This window comes from Meles meles, chromosome 5 (assembly GCF_922984935.1).
Source record: "Meles meles chromosome 5, mMelMel3.1 paternal haplotype, whole genome shotgun sequence".
In the NCBI taxonomy this organism is placed as follows: Eukaryota; Metazoa; Chordata; class Mammalia; order Carnivora; family Mustelidae; genus Meles; species Meles meles.
In genome coordinates, this window is record NC_060070.1 from 105,837,960 (window position 1) to 105,860,670 (window position 22,711).

Genomic DNA, 22,711 nt, shown 5'->3' on the forward strand with positions numbered 1-22,711 from the left:
GTTTTCCTAATCACGTGTCTTCACATGTTCTAATAGGCAGTTCCTTTATCTATAAAGTGGGAATAACAGTACACACATCATAGGAAGATAAGATAAATAAGGCTTTTAGTGAACATGCAATAAATAGACATACTTGGCTAAATGTTCTTTATTATTTATTTATTTATTTATTTAAAGATTTTATTTATTTATTTGACAGAGACAGATCACAAGTAGGCAGAGAGGCAGGTGGAGAGAGAGGGGGAAGCAGGCTCCCTGCTGAGCAGAGAGCCCGATGTGGGGCTCGATCCCAAGATGCTGGGATCATGACCTGAGCTGAAGGCAGAAGCTTAACCCACTGAGCCACCCAGGCGCCCCACTAAATGTTCTTTAAATAATTATTACATTTAGTGAATATATTTGGCTTCAGTGAATAGTTAGCATATTTCCTATAAGACCTTCGTTTAAGCAATTTCTTGTGTATGTGTGTGTGTGTATGCACGTGCATGTATTTAAAAAGAGATTAGCCCTAGATGAGCTGAGATTAAGACAACATGTCTCTTCTATTGGAAAAATTCTTTTAATAGTTTGAGTTGTGCTAATATAGACAAATAACCAGAAACCATCCGTCTATCCATTTATCCAGCCAGCCAATCATTTAACCAACATTTGTAAGGTATCCATCATGTGGTGGGCATTAAAAATGCAAAGAGTAAGATATTTTCCCTGCCTTCCAGGATTTCCCAAACTAGTAAATATTTATATCAAAGTGAGATATAAAGAAATAATCAAAGCAGTGTGTCAGCTGCTGTATTTGTACCGAATGGGCTACAAGCTCCATGCAACACTAGTTACTTGCACAGGAAGGAGCACTTAACTGCCTAGGAGAAGCAGCCTCTGGATCCTGAAGGATAACAAATAGTTCTCCAGATGGCTAAGGTAAGGACTAGGGGTGCTGGGAGGAGAGACGGAATTTTCTGGGTGGAGGCCATAGCCTGTGAGAAGATGAGAAGAATGGAAGGACGTGGTACTTTCTGAGGAACCTCTGTAGTTTACGATGTGGGAACACAGAGTGCCTCTAGAGTGGCAGGCAGGGCAAAGCTGGAGAAGCAGAACATGCCTTCTCATGAATGAGTTCATATCCCACGAGAAGGAACGTGAACTCTACCTTGTAGTTACCAGTGAACATGAGCATGGTAACACTTCCATCTCGGTGGCTGTGTAGGACATACATCGTAGGGAGCTGGCAGGAGGCTGGTACAGGCATCCAAAGAATCATGGCAAGGGGTTGAACTAAGAGTTTGTGGATGTAGCAGAAAGAAAATATGTCTGACTGGGCTGCAGAGGGGAGAAGGCAGAGAGGGGAATGGTGGTAAGGAGAATGCAGGGAGAAGTGGGTTTTGGTGTTGGGTACAAGGGGGATGGCAGTGTCAGTCCCTGAGAAGGAAACACGGAAAAAGGAGTGGGTATATGAGGGAAGAAGGGATGATGTATACATTTTGGACATGACAAATCTGAGGTGCCCAAGGTAATCCAAGTGAAGATATCCTGTACTAGTTTGATACATGAATGTAGCCCAGGGATGAAGAGAAGCGGAGAGACTCTAAGTTCAAATCCCCTTTCGGCAAGCAGCTGCACATGCACAGCATTGACCTGGCTTTTTGAAAGGGGTCTGATCTAGTAGGCAGAACTCTGAAATAGGTAAGGTCTGTCTTCAATCTCCTGACCTTTTAGTGCACATTAGTGGTTGCTATTTTAATCTGGTCCATAGCTACATCTTTAGACCCACTTTCTACTATTTTTTCATATTCGTCTTTCACACCAGCTACATCAAACCACAGGCAGTGTTATAATTTCATGGATACATCAAGCCGTCCCAACTTCAGTGTGTTCACATCTGTCTTTACTGAATTTTCTTCTTTTTATATCTAATTAAAAGTCTACTCAATCATTACTTCCTCTAGGAAGCCTGCCTGGATTCCCTGTCTTTTTTTAGATAACTTCTGATGCCCAGCTCTTAAGTTGGAGGGTGTGACCAACCTTATATCCTTCCAGGACAATATAAGTTTCCCCTGCTATCCAAAAGTAGAGCATCCTTATGAAAACTTTCAAAACCCTAAATGGTATAAAGAGAAGAAGCAATTACCGTTAATTTATGTAGAAAAATTCTTGAGTGTTCCCAGACCCCAAATCTAACCTCTATTAGGCTTTTCTGATACCTTTGGACCCATCTTGCTAGCATGCACAACCAAGATCAAGGTAAAGGACAGAGACTCACTGACACAGTTAACCGCTAAAGGGGCTTGATGCTGAGACGCTGCCTGTAGTTCCTGGGGGAGGAGCTTGGCGCCACTCTGCCCTTCGGGGTGCCGGTGAACGCTGTCTCTAGTGGCACTCTGCAAAAGGAACACTTTTAGCTAGTGAAAAAAGGTACTAATGCAGGGTTTTCCTAAAAAGTGAAAGGGTGTGATGCGAACTTTTGAAAAGTGGGGGATACCTGTATTTATAAATATCATGTGTTATGAATTTAATGTTTTATATAAATAAATGTACTTGTTGAGCACTGACACTATACCATATAATGATTTACCTGAAAATGTTAATGGGAGGAGATTATATGCTTATCTTTCAGATCCACTTTCTTTAATAAACAATGTATCAGAAACATTTTTCATGTTAGTTGATACATGGCTCCACAGTTCTGTAAAGCCAAATGGTATTTTGTTTATTGTATGCATTCATTGTACCCAGTGGTTTTCTGAATAGTACCTCTTTCCCTCTCCTTCAGTATTTAAATGTACTTCTCTGTCTCTTCCTACAGATTGTGAGGTCCTTGCTAGTAGGGGTAACTTTTGTTGGGAGACCGTTCTGCATGGATTGCTTGTTTCCTGTACACACTGAGAACGATGGCACTGACAGCCTTGGTCCTGGCTTGTATTTTTTTAGGGATGTTTGTACAACAAACTGCCTTGGAAGATAGTGTTTCCCTCCGGAGCAGAGGGTAGGCCTGAAGACTGATTATAGAAAGGATAATATTCCTCCTCCAGAGCAAAGGTCGGTAGGTTCGTTTGCAGCCCGTTATAAGAGATTTGGGTTTCCTAGGCTCAGAGTTTCTGGATGATGACCCAAAGCTCGTGGAACTTGAGGGGTGAGTAGAAGCGATGTGAACAGAATGCTTAGGCTTCTTGCTGCTTTGTGATCAGCAAAGTCCATTGTCTCTGACTCAGCGGTGTAGTGACCTCTGGTAGCATGGAACCAGCAGGATCAGTTGTCAGACTGCAGTTAGGGTTAAATCTCAGACTGTCCAGGATTTATCTCTCAGTTTGTTATTGCTAACAAAGCTAATGCTTACTAAGCAGGTACTACGGACTAAATGTCACATGTATCTTTTCTTTTAGTTGTCATACAGTCATGAGTAGAATGTTATTTCCGCATTTTGTAGATGAACAAACCACTGAAGATATACATATCTTGCCAAGATTGCATCATGAAGTGACTGAGTTGGGAGTAAAATCCAGGTCTTGGGAGTCCCAAGGGTTACCGTCGCATTTCATTATGGAACAGTGTAATGTATAAATCATCCTAGGAACCTCAGGGTGAGGAATGAATACTTTGGCTCAAAGAAAATAAACCCAGGAGGAGGGAGATATTTTTGAGTAAGGAGGCCTTCCTCACACTCCTCGAATTAGACGATAGAAGACAAAACCTCAGTCTGGATGTCTGGCTTGGCTGAGGGAATAGAATATATGTGTTGGACATAACCCTGCTTTCAGAGATCTTGTAGTTTTACTGGGGAGGTGACATTTACCCAGAGGAAGCAATTAGAAGGTAAGACAGTATTTAATTAAGCTCTGCATTGAATGGTTCAAGCAATAAGCAAATTACGAGTTGAGGGAGAAGAGCGATCAATGCAAGATTCATTCGGGAAAGATTTACCAAGGAGGCGGGGCTTGGCCAGAGCCTGGAGGAAAGGAAAGTCAGTTCCAGGTGGAGTCAAAAAGCTGAAGAAAAAATTCAGGAAAAAGTAATGCACCTGATATGTGCATCGTGAATAAGTATTTTGTGTCTGCTTTTCTCTATATATGAAAACAATTTTCAATTTTGAATCTTTAAAAAAATCACAACATACAACCATTGGAAAAAAAATTCCAAAATATACTCACACAAAGAAGCAAAACACACCATGATATTTTCTCATTTGCACTTAACTCAGAGTTTGGGGGCCTTTTCTCCTTGTGTGGATGTTGCCACAGGCTCCTGACATTCTTAACTTGATTGGATCCCTGCAGTGCCGTCTACTTCAGACTACCTTTTTTAGACCACTTGAAAGTTTTTCGATTTATTCAGCAGAATATATCAGCCTGTCAGCTTTGGAGAGCTGGTGCCTGCAGAAGATATATCTTTCCTCTGCAGGTGGCACTGGCTGCCAATTTTTCTTTGGGGTGAGCTCTTGTTCCAAAGAAGCCCTCTGTGGTTTGAGCACCAGGTACATTTGAGTGTAGCTCCTTTCCTGTCTATTGCTTTATCTGGGTAACGGCCCTACCTGCTGCGTGTGAATGAGAGAGGAGCCTATTGTGTTATTTCTTTACCTTGCGATTAGCAAATTACTTTTTGCTTAAACTGGGTCATCCTATCTCTTTTTTTCTTGCCGGAGCAATTTATCTGCCTCTATCATTTCCCGGATGTTGATATCAATGTCACTTTGCTTCAGATGGTGTCCCTTGAGTCCTTGAAGTTCCTGCTATCTGTCTTCTGTTTGATTATTCGCCATCCACTGTGCAGAATCGCTTCGCGCTCCTCCTGCTGTCCATCCTCATCACGTAAGCAATCTGGTTCAGCTGAACTGCCATGAGCCTCCCCCTCTGGGCTTCGGTGAGGAAGCAGGAAGATTTCCTCTGGGATTGTCAGAGACCTCTAGAAGGTGCCACCATTTACTCTTGATAGCACACAACTGAGCCTGAAAGTAAAACAAACCCACTGCTGTCAGTTTTACTAACTGGACTTTGTAAGGTGACGCTGACCTCAAAAGTAATAATGCATGAAGGAAACGGCCTCTCTTTTGTTTCTGGGTTTTCCTCCTCCAATCTTTCTCTGTCCTTTCTGAATGTCAATTTCCTTTTTATTTTTTTCTCTTCTGCACAGCAAGTTACGAGGAGATTAGTTCATTAAAAACATTTCCCCCCAAATGAATTACAACTCCGAGGTGAGTTTTGAGGCTTACTAGGCTCTAGTAATCAAAAAGTCCCGAAGAGATGGTTGAGCCTCTTTCCTTTGCTCCTAGGAGGGAGGGTCCTCAAGGATCCTAGACTGAGTCTTGAAGCTATTTATTGTAAGTATTTTGTAAAACAGGGAGCAAGAGGAGAATCTGGCTTATAGCAGATGGCTCTGTGTTTAACAAGTAACAGTTAGTAGTAATGAGGATTGTACACTATTAATAAAACAGCTAAGAAAAGGACTAGAGAATTATGGTAGCTAATGGTCTGAAGAACATTTACTATAAACCTGATTTTATGATACATTTTAGAAGAGCAATTTAATCATAAATATTCACTCTCTTGTGACATGTTGCACATAAAGTCTGATCTCAGGAACATTTTTAAAATACCTTTTAAAATTATAGGAGACAAGAAAAGGCAGCTTTCATATGCAAGGGAAAGTTATGTTTTTGCCACCCTTGGAGTAGGAACCCTCAATCACATTATTTCTACCAAAGACTTACCCTTAGGGAAACTCGTAGTAAAGTGAAAAGGTCAACTCACTGAGATATTTTAACTTCTATAAAAGAATGAGACATTTGATTGGGTGGTAAGTGGCTCATAGGTGTCTTGTTTTGGATTTTATTATAATTGCAAGGAGTTTTTGTTATTTCTAGAGTCAAAGTCCTTGATCTTTAAGTTCTTTTTTTTTTTTAGCATCTTAATTTTGTTTTTTTTCATTGTTCCAAGATTCTTATTTTTCTTTTAGCTCTACTGTCTTTTTTTCTTCTGCTGCTCTCAGGTGATGGCAGCCATGATCTCAGCCTTCCTGGGAAGTGCTGATGTTAGTGACAACTCCTTCACTCTACAGAAGGCATCCGCGGCTGGGCCTGAATTTCAAGCATAGCCTATAAAATTAGCCCAGCGATAGTTTCCTGCTAATACTTCCATAGTTCCTCAGGGCATATTTCAATCTGGGATTAAGTGTGGCTTTCCTTAAACCAGAAACAGAGGAGAACCAAAGTGAATTGCAGCTCAAGTTGCTGGTTTTTTTTTTGCCTTTTTCTTTTTTTTTTTAAACATCTCAGGAGTGATTCTTTATTTAGTTTGAATTGGGCAATGAAAATATATGGTGAAGAAAGGAAGATAAAAGGGATATTTAGGAATTTTAAGCTCTTTCTAAGTCAAATCTTCAGTGTGGGACTTACTATTTTTAGCTTGTCATGTCTTCCTAAAACATAAAGCACACTTGTATTTAGAATAAGTATAAAAACAGGAAAATATATCCCAACTCTCTCTCTCTCTCTCTCTATATATATATATACCTTATTTATGGGTATATATATATATATATATAAAATATATATATAACATATAAAAATATATATTTATATATATAACCCTTATTTATGGGTTACTTGATATTTTCTACTGTATCTTCCTGCCATTTTGTAGGTCACTGGTCTGTAAACTATTTTAGTAATACATTTGTTGGTAAAATATTTCTAGAATACATTCCCCGAATATCTTTATATATATTTACTTGCTCATATATTAAGTACATTCACCATTTTACCACTATATTATGTGCATTAAAAAATGTACACAGAAATACAAAGTAAGCTAAGCATAAATAAATAAATTATTTAAAATATCTTGTCAATCAATGATGGTATAATTTGTTGATAGTTTATGGCACTACAGAGAGTTAAAATGGGGCAATTGCTAATCATAGTAAATGTAAATCCATATTTTAAATACCATTTGTGATAAATTCAATTTCTTTTTGGCAGCCAGATTATAATTATTTGTTTGCATTCTATAATGAAAAACTCATGTAAGGAACAGTATCCACTTTGCCATTTATTGTTCACCCATGTTTACATTGTTAGTATTGTATTCAAGCTGTGGTCTTTGTAGAAGTATTTTTACTTTTGGTCTATCTTTTTTAGTTTTTAAAAAATTTTATCTTTAAAATGAATTTTTTTTTTTTTTAAATTTTGTGTGAGAGAGAGAGTGTGAGAGCACAAGCAGGGGAAGCAGCAGAGGGGAAGGAGAAGCAGGCTTCCCACCAAGCAGGGAGCCCAATGTAGGCTCGATCGCAGGACCCTGGGATCATGACCCGAGCCAAAGGCAGCCATTTAACTGACTGAGCCACAGAGGCACCCCAGCAGGAGTATTTTTAAACTACTGTCTAGTTTTTAAGAGTTCTTTTTTAAAACTAGAAAAAAAAATCGATAAATCTACATAGATAATCACAGTTCAAGTGTACTCTGTCCACTACACTATAGGTAAGCATACAGGTGTGACCCTATTTTTAATCTCTCGACATTGGGAAACAACTCTTTTCCTTCGAGGTACCTTATCTCTCCTATTTGTGACAAACTATTTGATACATGGATGGATGAGAAAGTGAATGTTTTTCTGAATATTAAGTGCTAGAAAATTGATAAAGCTTAATTTTCTTTTTTTTATGAAAAAATAAATAGAAATGTTAATATTTTCTTCTCAACTCACATGGATTGCCTGTGTACCCCCTGGTAGGAGTAGGGAATACCATCTTGAAGACCATTTTGATAATGTGGTGGAATTGATAACCTAAAAAAGCTATCTATCTATTTACTTTATTTTATGGTAATGGATGTAAAGGCAAATGTCATAGTCAAAAAATCCCAGTAGGTCCTCAATAAAGTAGCTATGACTCCTGAAAAATATTTAGAATCACCTCATTTAACTCCACTGCTGTATGAATTCCATTAAGGACAACTTTTTAGGGAAGAGAAGTTCAGCAATTAAGTTCCAATTAAACTGTTTAAAGTACAGGTTAACTCAAATATGCATTTGCTGAGGCATAGTGTTAAAACCATTAGGTAACATCTATGAGAAATGCTATCAGTCTCTGAGAGATCTACTGTGTCCAGATAAAATAAAATATTCCAGAACTGAGCTTGTGAGCTACAAGATGGTTCTTATGAAGATCCAGCTACAAATGCTCTGAGATTGTTGGAGAGCTGAAACATTTATTAATGTAATTGATCTCAAAAGACTTGCAAGAAAAACGGGCATAAAAGAGATTAAAAGTGTTATTTTGGGGAGAACACCTAAAACAAAACCTCTGATTACTTCCCCTTGATTTTAGATTGCTAAAGGGACTTGTTTCTCACATAAGTTGGGAAATCACTATTCCACATAACTATAGAATTAGAATTAATTTCCTTGTAAGTAGTTTCTTAAAACTCCAGTGTATAATATATTTAACTCTGGGAAAGGTAACAGTAGCTTCCCTTAATCTGAGAGTAAACATGATACAGTCTGTTTTCTCTATTTTTTCCCTCTAAATATTTTTTATTTGCCTTTTAAATTTTGAAGCATAAGCCATAGTAGAAACAGTGACTATATATAGAGACAACAAAAGTTCCCCCTATTGTTATTTGCAGGAACAATTGATGTTAAAACCATCTTCAGATTATGATTTAGGAATTTTTGAGTTGTATCTGAACTATTCAAGCTTATTTGTTCAAAAGAGGCTAGCACGAGGAGGTGTAACTTCTTAAGATAGGATCTTTTAAATTTTTATCCTAAGTCTCTTTTTGTGTCATTGTGTAAAAGCAGCAAGTGTATTTTGGAATAGGTACAATGAAGACTCTTATCCTCAAAAGCTTCTTGATAATAACATCCTCTTCTTTCTGACTTAGTTGTGAGGCTTAGGCATTAAAAATGTTGGGTGTATTCCATTCACATATTATACATCCCTTGGACAGCTTTTGTTCCTTTAGCATTTTAGAAAATGTATATCAAAATCTATTAATGTTTGCTATGACCTTCCTACAGATGAAAGTAAGGCAATAAAAAAATTTCACCCCAAAATCAATTCCCATTATTATTATGAAAGTACTGTGTAAACTACTATAGAGTAGTATGTGTTAGGCTTTCCAAAAATTAAGGTTTAATTAATAGGCTTATGTTGATTACTGATCAGTAGCAAAACTTTAGAAATGTCCGTGAATCCTCATATTCTGGAAATTGCTGGAAATATGGAGGAGATTAAAATTGAAAGTCTTACGGAGGATTCTCATTGTGTATACCTAATATTTCTTCTCTGTAGAGTAGTTTATAACCCCTATAGAGACTTCAGTTTTACAAGAAAATAGTAGTTGTCAAGCATGGTTAACTCTCAGAATCATGGGTGGTGGGAGATAAGATCCCCAACCCCAGCCTTAGAAATTCTGTCCCAGTGATCTGTTGGTGAGAGGTGGGAGGACAGGAATCAGTATTTTATTTATTTATTTATTTAAGGATTTTATTTACTTGACAGACAGAGAGATCACAAGTACGCGGAGAGGTTCCCTACCGAGCAAAGAGCCTGATGCGGGGCTTGATCCCAGGACCCTGAGATTGTGACCTGAGCTGAAGGCAGAGTCTTAACCTACTGGGCCACCCAGGTGCCCCAGGAATCAGTATTTTAAAGCTCTCCCCATGTGATTCTGGTAATAAGCCACATTTGGATTTAACTATAGAGGTTGTCTTATTTCTTACTTTAGCAATTAGAAAGGGAAGAAAAAAAAAGCTTCATGATTTTATAAGGGCAAAATTTCAGGCAATCTTAGTGTCAATACATGTACTAGAGAACATTTGCTTCAATAGGTATGCTGCTTATTACAATATTCCTGGCAGAAATACTATGGCTTTGTTCCCAGGTAAAAATGCCTGGAAGTCTTAATGAAAGGGTATGAGAAGACAGCCACAGACCCTAGAGGAAAGCACCGCCCCTCTTCTGATCGTGGTGGATCATGGACAGGAAGACAGGGAAATGGGAAAGTCAGTTAACAGGATGTCTGATTTCCTCCCTTTTCTTCTCTAAACTTTGATGTGGAGGAGCTTTACTTCGGTTCAACCAAATAGTATGGGAAGCAGCCCAGGAATATGCAAGTGTATAGCCAGCTTCTCTGAATTTATTAGGAAGACTACAAGAATTTAGGAGAAAATTAGCTTTTATTCAATGCCATAACACATGGGGGATGACATAAGTCAAAGGAACAATAGTTAGATGTATAAAAGGAAGCACAATTCAGGTTTTGGGACTCACACAAATAGAAATTATATAAAATTCTAAAATGAGTTTCTAGATTACCATATACCAAATTTATAAAAGAAATGGAAAATACCAAATTTTACATCTCATAGCCTCTCATCCAGAACTCCTCATCTACATCAAGACTAGGAAAAGGTAGAGGAAGTGTATATGAAGAGATTGTTGAGGGGGAAAGGGATGTGTGTATGTGTGCATGCATGCATGTGTCTGTGAAGGGGGAGGTGTTTCTATCTCCTTCACTTAAGGCTCAGTTTGAGAGGGGCTTTAATGGGACCACTCAGAGTTTGAAATGCATTCCCAGCACTTGGCTTTTGTAAAGAACTGTGCCTGTCTATGACAGCAAGGTAAAGGTGGCAGTGTGAGAACTGGCCAGCTCTCCTAGAGCTTGTTGGGACAAAGCATATATGTTTCCCCTGGTAGCCCATTTGGAACAAGATCTTGCCCAGAGTTGGGAGGATTAAGGGTATTTTAGTAGTGAGAGTCCAAATTGAACGAGACACTGTGAAAGTTGAGGGCCCAGGAAGGACATTGGTCAAAGGGATAGAAGTGGAAGTTCTCAGCGAAGGCTATCTCTAAGGAGCATGTGAGCTCCCCTTTTCCTGAAGACCTCCTCGCCAGAAACAATGGGATCTACCATTGCCCTTAATAATTTCTTCCTTTGGACCCAACCTTGGAGAGTTCTAAATTTTCCTTCCTAAGCTCGTGGAAGAAGAGGAGTAGTATTAAGCACAGAAGGAGGAGGACCACAGCCCTCCTTTCCCACTGCAAGTGGGCAGCTCAGGCCCCAGCAAGGGGGAGGAGAGGAGGTGCTAGTTAAAGTCATGTTTTGAGTTTTGATTATCATCTAGAATAGCTTAATTTATCAAATTAGAAAGTTTGTGAGTTGTAATGACTGAAGAATTACTTCTAAGTGTCAAAGAGTCTTAAGGGCAGGGTGAAGATTTTCTTAATCTAAAAAATGTTTAAGAAAGAAGGATTTTTAAAAAGTTATGCTTTGATCATATTGGGTTTGTTCGATATCTCAGTTTCAGATAGCTGTTTGCTAAAGGGATCTGGAAACATCTGTGTCTCTGGGCAGAGCTGTGCAGGTACTTAGAGGTAGAGTCTAGAGACATAGCATTCTATACTATATGACTGGAGGCAAATGGGTGAGTTCAAGGGTTTCAGTGATTAGAGCCAACAAAAAAGAAAAAATTTTCCCTCACACCAAAGAAAAAAAATATGTATGATTAAATATTTACCTGAGTAGTGAAATTCTGGCTCTCTTTCCCAACCTCTAATGCCTTGTATGTCACACCCCTCCCTATTCACCTGATGCCATCTTGAAGAGGAGGAGGGGAGGGATGAATGGGACATGGAAGATTTGTTGGAGTCATAAAAACAGAGACTGAGTTACATAAAGAGAGAGCTTAGATGATTAGGGAAAACTAAGGTTAATTTCACTGGACTAAATTTTAGTTTTTCCGTGATAAATAATCACAGGAGTTGTGTTAGTAACAATGGTAGTGAAGAGTGGCTGTTTGAAAAAGATCAGAACAAAATAGATGGGAAACAATTAGCATAGTGTGAGTGAATTTTTTACTTTTCTCTGATTCTGGTTTATTTTTCTTATATTGTTTTATTTGAGGAAGAATGTAAATCAGACAGCTGCTGTGGTAGGAACCCAATGCTTATTACTTTCACTGATTTTAGGAGAGTGTTAGGAATCCTATATAACGGTGTTTCCTGGAAAAGAGGAGAAAGAATCCATCTACGTGGAAGCGAAGAAAAACTGTACCAGACAAGAATGGAGGAGAAGTCATAGAATGGTTTTTTGTTTGTTTGTGTGTTTGTTTTAATACAAAGCAGTCAAAAATAATCAGTGTTTCCTTTGAATTAGCTCTGTTTTGCCTGGGTCAAGGGCCAAGTGTATTCAATTTTCATTACTACATTGTTTTTTTTTCAGAGAGAGAGAGAGAAATAGAAATAGAAATAGATTGATTATAATAATGAAATTGGTTTTCCTTGATTTTACCTTAAGGGTGGAGGTAAAAGTATTGATTTGCAAAAATACATAGCTTTGTTAAATCATTCTTATTTAATACTTCCATTTTCTTAGCTTTTCTTTTTTCTTTTTTTCCTGAGTGGAAAAAAAGGACTGAAAACTTCACTCCACAAAAAACGTGGAACTACTTAACATCTTGGATTTCCTAAGAGAATCACAGGGATTCAAGCAGTCTGAATAACCTTAGAAGTGCAAGCTACTTGTAGATGGTTGTAGGATGGCAGGATGTCTATAAGAGTCACACATATGGATTCTTTTAAGAAATCAATCACTTTGGGTGATCAGACTGTATTACAACAGACAAGGCATGACCTTTCTCCTGGTTAACCTATTTATTTCTCCCTCTTGTGTTTATTAAAGAGTCTGTTTTCAAGGTGGGGAGGATGATAGAGGCATATAATTTAGACTGACAAATGAGTAATAATGTGGCTCTTTTTCTAGAACACTTTGAAGGGATTGCTTTGGCTTTGATTCTGAGACTTTTTCTTTTTAAGAGAAGAAAGAAAGGAAGAAAGAAAAAGGGGAAAATTACTGTACGAGCTTATTGGGACTTCATGATCTTACATCCACGTGTATCTAAAAAGCCATTAAGCATTCTGATTAGTTTGGGAGATGGTGTAAAAATTGTTACATTTCCAGTTGCTGTAACTGAACACCAGATGCAGTATTTGTCATGGTGAAATGCACCTCTCAGAAAATATAGGAAAATTATTATTCACTGCACTGGTTGATTTGGCCTAGGTATTGGACATAATGAGATTTCTTTTAAAGGAAAATATTTGAAAAGATAGATACTATAGAAGGGTTGGCTGCTCAGTGGTAGATGTGACCACAAAGGAAAGCATGGAATTTCCTAGACCACACATCATTTTCCTTACTAAATGGTCACGTTTTGCATATATTAATGACTTTTCCTCTCATCTATGTTGAGAAAGTACCATTAATGAACTACAAAAAACAAAAACAAACCAAAAAACCTTTCCTCAGTATGCTAATTGACATGGTATATAGTTTTGGAGGTTACTTTAACTGTAAGGTGTGTATATATATATGTATATTTTTTTAAATTTAATTTTATTTTTTCAGTGTTCCAAGATTCATTGTTTATGCACCACACCCAGTGCTCCATGCAATACGTGCCCTCCATAATACCCACCACCAGGCTCACCCAATCCCCCACCCCATTCCTCTCCAAAACCCTCAGTCTGTTTCTCAGGGTCCACAGTCTCTCATGGTTTGTCTCCCCCTCCGATTTCCCCCATCTCACTTCTCCTCTCCTTCTCCCAGTGTCCTCTGTGTTATTCCTTGTGCTCCACAAGTAAGTGAAACCGTGTGACAATCGACTTTCTCTTCTTATTTCACTCAGCATAATCTCCTCCAGTCCTGTCCATGTTGATACAAAAGTTGGGTATTCATCCTTTCTGATGGAGGCATAATACTCCATTGTATATACGGACCATAACTTCTTTATCCATTTGTCTGTTGAGGGGCATCTTGGCTCTTTCCACAGCTTAGTGATTGTGGCCATTGCTGCTATGAATATTGAGGTACATATGGCTCTTCTTTTCATTACATCTGTATCTTTGGGGTAAATATCCAGTAGTGCAATTACAAGGTCATAGGGAAGCTCTATTTTTAATTTTTTGAGGAATCTCCACACTGTTTTCCAAAGTGGCTGCACCAACTTGCAAGGTTTATATTAGTGTTTAATGACTATAATTCATTATGCTCTGAAATCAGGATAAGGTGATGTCACTTGAGTCAGGAATGCACACGGGTATCATTAGATCTTACTAAAGGAGCCGGAGTGGGCTTTCATTGCCAACTGACTTTTCTGGAGATGGATCCTATGTGATATACTCTGTTATGTAACAGCTGCTTATTTCAACCTGATTTTTCTACTTGCTTACCTTACCCCACAGCATCTTTGGGAAGTTATTGAGCGGATCTTTGGCTGAAAAAGTAGCCCAGAAATCCAGCTATCAAAACAACCCCTATGATCTAACCATGCACTGGGATTAGCAGAGGTCCTCAGGAAGCAGGATTTGAGGAGACAAAGATGGGTCCTAGAAGGCTCTCATCAGCTCTGCCCAGGCTCCCTGGGGCCTTGGTTTTTGAAATGAGTAGGATTAAGGAGCTTCATAGGAAAATAGAGGCTAGTACTGTCCTGGGAGTGATAGCATGCCTCAGCTACTCTGTCACCCAAAAGAATATGAGAGATGTTGTGGTTTTATATTTGAGGTTTTGTTTCATATATTTTGGGGGCGGACGGAGGCTAGACTTACTGCCTTGAGTTTTACGTAGTTGAATCAAGAACCATGTGTTAGGAGATCTTTAAATTTAAAACGGGATCTTCTTAAAGTTTTGTCTGAGCGAAGGGCAGGTAGGCATCAATCTTCCCAGATGTTAATATCATACAGTGACATGTATTTGTTTTTTAATATATTTAAGCATCAGACATTTTAATAATATTTTTAAAATAACATATATGACATTATTTATAAAAATATGAATGACATCTTATAAAGATGATTAGGAGATTCTAATTTCTCACCTCAACTTACAACTTATAAGAAGCGTACTAGGTATATTAGGATGAGTGTATGTGTGATCACACACAGTGATCTTAATGTTTGAATTGTGGTGTGATTCCAGAAGAATGGCCTAACCCTGCAAGGATGTCTTGGTGGAATTTCAGTTGTTTTGTTGGGAAACATAAGCCTGGAAGTGGAGTGAGATGTTCTCTGTAACTGATGTTCTCTGATATGGAGTTTAAGGAACATAAATGTAGTCAATGGTCCCAAGGAAAAATTTGCCCATTTAATCATTATTTGTTTCATGTTTCAAAGAAAGTATGGCTTCCTTAAAATAGTTTTTTTAATTGATTCCAAAAAAAATTTTTTTAACTATGTGAAGTTACATATTCCATCTTCCTCTTATTCCATCTCATGCACTGTGTTCACCCACTTGCTCTGGTAATCATTGTTATATGTTTTTATTGTATTTTTCCTGTGGCAGATTGTGTTTCAAAAGACCGTGGCAACACCTCCCACCTCACCTGCTCTTTTACAATGTGATGTTGCCACTCCCCTACTGAGACAGAATCTATGAACTCCTCTCCTTGAATCTGGGATGCCCACTGTTCTAAGGTTTTTATAGGAATTAACTCATTTAAGTTTTACGAGAGCCTTTTGAGGAGGTACAATTGCCATCCGCATTTTAGAAAGGAGACAATCATGGTTAAAAGCCAAAAGGTTACTCAGGAGGAGCATTCATAAAGTTGAGATTATAGTATATACACAAAGAAATAGAAATTTTAATTTATGCCACAGCCCAGATCAAGAAGAATAGTAATAAACTGAAAACACTTGAGAAATGTTGGTTATTATTAGACTGCAAATGTTTTATTTCTGCTTTTAATTGTGTATTTTTATTTTTTGTCTTACATTTTTTCTAATTCTCAAACATAGTATTTTCATTGTTTCAAATATATTTCCCATTCTACTTTTATAGTTTTACTATTACTTACTTCTCTCTTTTAGTGCTTAATTGTTTCTAAACTTGAATCCTACATATTTTTACATTTTCTATTTCTACATTAACATTTTAAAAAATCCATTATCTCTTTTGCACTCCTTTTTTATTCTATTGGCATAGACTTTACGTCTCAAATCTCATGTCTGTCTCAGTATTTTTAACTCTTAATATTTAATCCTAATTGAGAATTCAGTTCATTTCTCACCTTTTAAAAAAGTTCTTTTACCTATTTTCTTTTTGCATCTTATTATTAAATAATATATTTTTTAATCAATTACCCTTTATTTCTTGTCTTCATGGTGAGAGTTCTTGATAAAGTTCCTAATTTGTCTCTTTCATTAACATCATCTAGTACGCAGGAATTATCCCTTGATAAAGTTCCTAATTTGTCTCTTTCATTAACATCATCTAGTACACAGGAATTATTCCTTCTACCTTGAACTGGATGAGTTTAGCTTTTAAGATCTGGGACAAAATTCTGTACCTGGGGCAATGAATTTGACAGATTTTAAACTCCCTGGTTATTCTTTATGAGATCCATCATCTGTCCTATCTTATAGAATGTGGCCAGTTGAGGTCATGAAAGACATGACACTATGTAGTAATATTACTTGAGTTTTTATATCATACAACTGTAAGAGAAGTTTGAAATTCAGTTCTCCATATTTAGTTTTGGATTTTTCATTGTTTGTGCTGACAGGTAGAAAGGTTGGCTGAGATTAGGATTGGGTTTGCTGTTGAGAGCCTTGGTTCATATGACAGAGATTTTTCTTAACATTTATCACTACAATCAAAGTATATTCTGTATTTCTGGCACATGCTGATTGTCTTCTTGATGATTATTTATTTTGCACACCTTTCTGAATTCATCGTGACTGGTCACTGATTACCAAGACTGATGTGAAACTAAAGGAGGCATTTCCTAGAGTGATTGCAGTGGGTCTTATCTCTACGGGCCTTACCCCTTACAGGAAGATGCAGGAACATTAATGGAGACTTTAGCCACATTTCCTCCCTGAAAACCAGCAATATAGATAATTTAATGTTAAACTATCTCTGCTTATATCCTCTTAGGATGGATGCTTTGGACTAAATATTAAAAGACAATATGCTTTATTTCCATCTGAGGAAACAAACAAACAAACAAACCAGAATCACTATTACCCATGGTTAGTATATGTGCTGCTGAAGCGAGCACACCCATGGTTAGATTAATGAGATTAGAGGGCAGGGAAAACTAAGAGGAACAAAGAGGCTTTAACATATATTGGTTACCTGTTGTTATCACAGTCCATGATTGTAGCTTAAGGAGAAATTTCGTATATCCTGTCAAGTTTGATAAGTTAAAAAATGTTTTGATACATGTGGTATCCTAGAAATGTGGAAATCACCTTTTTGCTTTGACAAAGACTTTTAGGTAGCAAATAAAACAAAAGCAATAGAAAACAAAGTAAAACCACAAAAAACAAACGAGTTAGTGACTGACATGTGAAACAAAAATCAGAAGCATCCACTTGTGATTTTATCAAATTCAAACCCTAAAACCCTGTAAAAAATCTGGTAAAATGAAACTACGTGGAAAGGTCCATCAAACTGAGCAATAAGAATGGATTTGGGGGTGCCTGGGTTGCTCAGTGGGTTAAGCCTCTGCCTTAGGCTCAGGTCAAGATCTCAGGGTCCTGGGATTGAGCCCCGCATCGGGCTCTCTACTCAGCAGGGAGCCTGCTTCCCCCCCCTTTCTCTGCCTTATCTCTCTCCTTCTCTCTGTCAAATAAATAAATAAAATCTTAAAAAAATGGATTTTGAAATATGGTTGCCTGAGGTAGAATTTTGAGAAGTGAGGCAGAGGATTGGTGGATTTGTGACATGTTTGTATTTGTCAGCTTTATAAAGGAAGTTTATCCGCCTTGTATTTTGTACTGAACTGTTTCCCTATGCCTCCTCATAGTCTATAGTCGATTTTAGGATTTAAGTTATTTATGGAAAGTTTTATGTCTTTTGAATTATTCAAAGACTTAAGGTGGTGTGTTCCAATCCTTGTCAATTTCTTTGTTTATTAGTGTCAGATTTTATCTAAATATAATCGATGCTTTTGTTTTTCAGAGGGGAAAAATTACAGACCCACTTATAGGTAATAAATACCTTTGACAATATAGACCATGTCCTTCTTGGTGAATTGCAAGTTTGATTTCTTATGTTAATGTTCCTCCTAAAAAACAGGCAAGATTTAAGCGTAGCTATTCTGTTATTGACTTACACTCTCTCCCTTGTAGAAACTTGTCTTCATAATATAAGATTGTTCGCAGTTTTGACATTGTAGACAAGAATTAATTGACCTTCAATTTGTGGGCAAGACTTGATTATAGACAAAATGAAATAGATATATCTCCCAGTTATTCATGTTTATGTTTAATTGTGCTTTAAATATTATCAAGGTGAATGGACTGCTTGAGCTTGGGTTCATTGCTACTCAACCCGAGGTCACAGACTGGTATGAAGGACAGGTGCCCTCTGTGCCTATTAAGTGGTTCCCACTGAAGACTGGAGTACTCAGCTTGCCACTGAAGACTGGTCTGCAGCTCCCAATGCTCAGGCCACTGACTAGATAGGAACAACCACTGAGTGGTCTTAAGTTGCTCTTCTAGAAAGGCAAAGAAAATGGAAATAAGGTTGATGGAAAAGAAACAGTTTCTTAAAAAGATAAAAAATAAAAATATATAACATAAGACCTGGGGTTATTAGTAATCATCTGTTGATTAATCAGGTAACAGTTGCTTTTGTGCAGAGAAGAGGGACAGAGTTCTGATTCTCAGTAATTTGTAACACAATGTGTTGATAGCTGTTTTGGATTAGAGAAAACCATACCCTCACATAAAATAAGAAATATAGGATGATGATAGTAATGGTGACAATTTTTGTGGGAAGTACTTAGAATATTTATTGAAACAAATGAATGAAATCATACTTTTGTACTTGCTCACCAAATTATTACCTGATCTAAGTAGTAGCAATTTTTAAAAAAGCTGAAAACACTGTAACCCTAACATGATAAATGCCAGCCGAATTTATTGAACACTTCATATATAGGAGCCACTATTCCTAGGGCTTGATATATATTATCTCATTTAATTCCCAAAACAACTCTTTTATAGAGATATTATTGTTTTTCTTTTCAAAGATTTTATTTATTTATTTCTCAGAGAGAGAGATAGAGAGAGGGAGAGAGAGATTGCAGCATAATTAGGGGGAGGGGCAGGCAGAGGGAGAAGCAGATTTCTTACTGAGCAAGGAGCCTGACACAGTACTTAATCCCAGAACCCTGGGATCATGACCTGAGCTGAAGGCAGATGCTTAACCAATTGAGCCACCTAGGCGTCCCTATAGAGATATTATTATTCCCATTTTAAAAATGAGGAAACAGAGGGGGAGACAGATTAACTATACTCAATATCATACAATAAATGAGTGTTAGAATTCAAAACCAGGACAGTTTGACACCAGAAAGTAAATACATAAAATATGATAGAAAGATAAAGACTTGATAAGTTTAGTAGAAAATTAACTTACTTCAAACAAAAATCTGTGACAATTTCATTAAGAGATTCTTACACGTAAGAAATTTTTTTTTTTTAATGATAAGGTAGTTCAGGTCCTCATTAGTAAACAGCATCCTTTAGTTGGAGGTACTTAATGTACTGCCTTTTTTTTTTTTTTTTTTTGGTGGTTCAGTGGAACTGATGTCGCTCTAATTTCTTCCCCATCAAAACACAACTCTGGTTTATTTCAAAGTTTTACTTTAGATTGAAAGAACACATTTAAAATTTTGTTTTCTTTTTATATACACCTTCCTTTGATGTTGCTTTCACAGGCAGTACATCTGCTCTTGGCTTCTTGAAAGGAAATTTTCACAGAAAAATTAGAAACATTATTTGGTATATCAATGTTAGTAATAATCATTTCAAATATCATATTTGTAGAGGATCAAGGCCAGCTTGAAAAGTTAAAATAATATATTGTTCTTCCAGAATTGTTAAGTTATTCCTTTGCAGTTATTCCAAACTCTATCCATATTCTTTGTAGGCTTATTTTTAGCCTTGGATAAACTGCTATACCATCTGTAGAAACACTATCCTAGCTTTCTGGCATTATACCATTCACATTTAGTTAGGCCAGAGGTTTTTTTTTTAAAGATTTTATTTATTTGAGAGAAAGAAAGATAGTGAGAGAGAGTGAGCACTAGCAGGGAGAAGAGGCAGAAGCAGGCTCCCTTTGAGCCGAGAGCGGGAGGAGCCTATGTGGAGGAGCCAGTCGACTGAGCCTCGTAGGCCCCTCCAGCCAGAGGCATTTAGAGTACTAGCTAAAGGATCATTTTCCAGTTCTTCTAGTTGTATCTTGATAAGACCTCAACAAAAAAATTACAGGCTCTATTTACAAGCAGAAGAGTGTTCCTTTTGGTATACTTACACAATTTAAAATGATACTTTAAAATGAATTTTTAGTTTAAAGATATAAGGTCAACTAAAATTTCCTGAGATATCACTTAAGACATTTTAAAGGTGCGTTGGCAATAGGATTATCAAACTGGTAATTTTATTCTTGCTTTTCTTGGTCATGTAACTGTGTTTAACTCTGAATCTGCTGCAGTGTTTCTTACTTCATGGTCTATTCCATAGGTATTTTTATTTAGTGTTGCTTCTACTTTTCCAGAGGATGGTACTTGGGAAGAACATCTAGTTCATGAGATATGTTTTCTTTTATGTTAGTCCTGTTATTGTCCTCATCATCTCTGGATAAAATGACTGAATCGTTTAAATCCAACAAACTTTTGGATCAGGAGACAAGATTGATATGTACTACAATGACATTTCTATTCTACTTTCCTCTTAGTTTTAATTTTCAGTCATGATTCGGACTCGTGTTTTGTTCATTATATGAACATGATATATAACCCCTTGAGGCCAACTTAGTCCTACAGGATTAATTTTGTTAGACACAGAATGGGTATCCTTGAGCTGATGATTTTAATACATGCATCTATCCATTAGCATGATGAGAACGTCTTCCATGACTTTTCCAGACATGATGCATTTTGTATATTTTCATTTAATTTCTAATTATTGCTCTCTTACGTTAAGCAATTACATAGCCTTCTAAAGTTTTAAAACTTCCCGTCTAGCATCGTCTCACACGTATCTTCAAGATGAAATCACCCGAAATAGCAACAATTTTGGATGGACCAGGTGACTTCCAGAGAAGTGAACTCCCTGGGCTGTCCTGCCTCTTGCGGGCCACCATATTCCTTCTCTCACCCCTCCTCCCTCTCATCCGGGGCCCACACAGCCGCGGAGCTCGGTGGGACTAGGTAGCGCCCCACCTCCCCCACGCGGTGCTCACCGGCACTAGGGGCAGTGCAGCGGGAGGGCGGCAGCAGCGTTATGGGCTCCGGCTGGGCCTTCAGGACCGCGGGCTTCCGCCTCCAGGCGGAGCTACACGAAGCAGGCCAGGTGCTGCCAGCGGCGACACCGGTCACCAGGGCTTCTCTTCAGGTCCCACAGGACAACGCGGGGCGACGACGGCGACAGCTCTTCTCGAGCACGGTTCCCCGAGGCCCAGCCAGACCGCGTGGGAAGCTTTCCCGGCCACCGGCTCCTTGCCGGGAGGGAAGTTGCAAGTGAGTACACAAACCTGCCTTTCTCTGTGTGCGTGGTACGGCGGCCACACTGGCCTCTGGTCCTTGCGCGGCGCCCACCTTGCCCGTCTTGAGTGCTGCCGTGGGGACCTTTGAGACTGTCACGTGGACAGGGGTGAATCGTCTCTGCTGCAGGCACCGTCTTTTGATCGCCACAATAGTGTCCTTGGTATCGAACTGAATTTGCCGTGTAATTAATTGTTAAAGAGAGGGGGCGCAGGTCTGTTCTGGAACTAGAACTGTCCTCCATAATGGTTTTTCTCAACATTTAACCGGCTTGTATTTAATAGTCCTGTACTTATTAGCGACTTAGTCCATTCAGCTACTTAGGTGTACACTTGGTAATTGGCTTATCTTTGACAAAAGAAGAACAAATTGTGTTGCTCAGCAAGGCCACTCTCACACCCAGGGGTGATAGGCCCCAGGCAGGAGGTCTGTGCGAGAGCGGACCAGCATCACAAACTCGTGAAAATTAACTTATAAAAACACTTTCTCAACACTGGCGCAGTGCGGCCTGTCACTCAAGACATCCTCTTTCGTGACTCATGCTTCAGGCCCCAAGGAAATGTTTCTCTGTGACTTTTGTGTACTTATCTTGGGTTGAAAGGCAATTGAATCCCAATGCTGTAAAGGTTTGTAGACTGTGCTGTTGCCCGGATAGGAGATACACACTACTTTGGAGTGCAGGAGGATTTCTGTGGCAGAAACAGGAAAGAGAAAGAGAAATTAATTAAGTTTGGCTAAACCGGCGTCATTTCTTGCCTATATGGCAATAATCACATCTATACCTTCAATTTTTGCCTCTCTTTAATCCATCTTCCAAATCTTTATAAGTATAAAGCAGATCCTATCACGTACTAATTAAAACTCTGTAATGGCTTCCCATTCTTCCTAACTCTCCTGACCGTATCACCTTGTCCCATGGTCTGTCTACATCTTCACGAACATGATGTTCCTGAAGATGGGCCCTTCTCTCTGCCTGGAGACACACAAACCCCTTCTTGACTTAGGGCTTTGCGTATACTCATATACTGTTCCTTTTTCCTTCATATCTTAGTATTAAGCTCAGCTGCTTGAGGAAGACCACGCTGATATCCAGATCCAGATTAGGTTTCTGTAATACATTTTCACATTCTCTTAAAAATTCTTAAGTCTGTTTCCTTTGCAGGACTTAA

General features: G+C 38.2%; 1 pseudogene; it reads right to left on the reverse strand.

Annotated features, from left to right (window-relative positions):
* The window catches only part of LOC123942185, a 42,583-nt pseudogene extending 21,441 nt beyond the window's left edge, over window positions 1-21,142 (reverse strand).
* Between the last annotated feature and the right edge of the window lie 1,569 nt (window positions 21,143-22,711).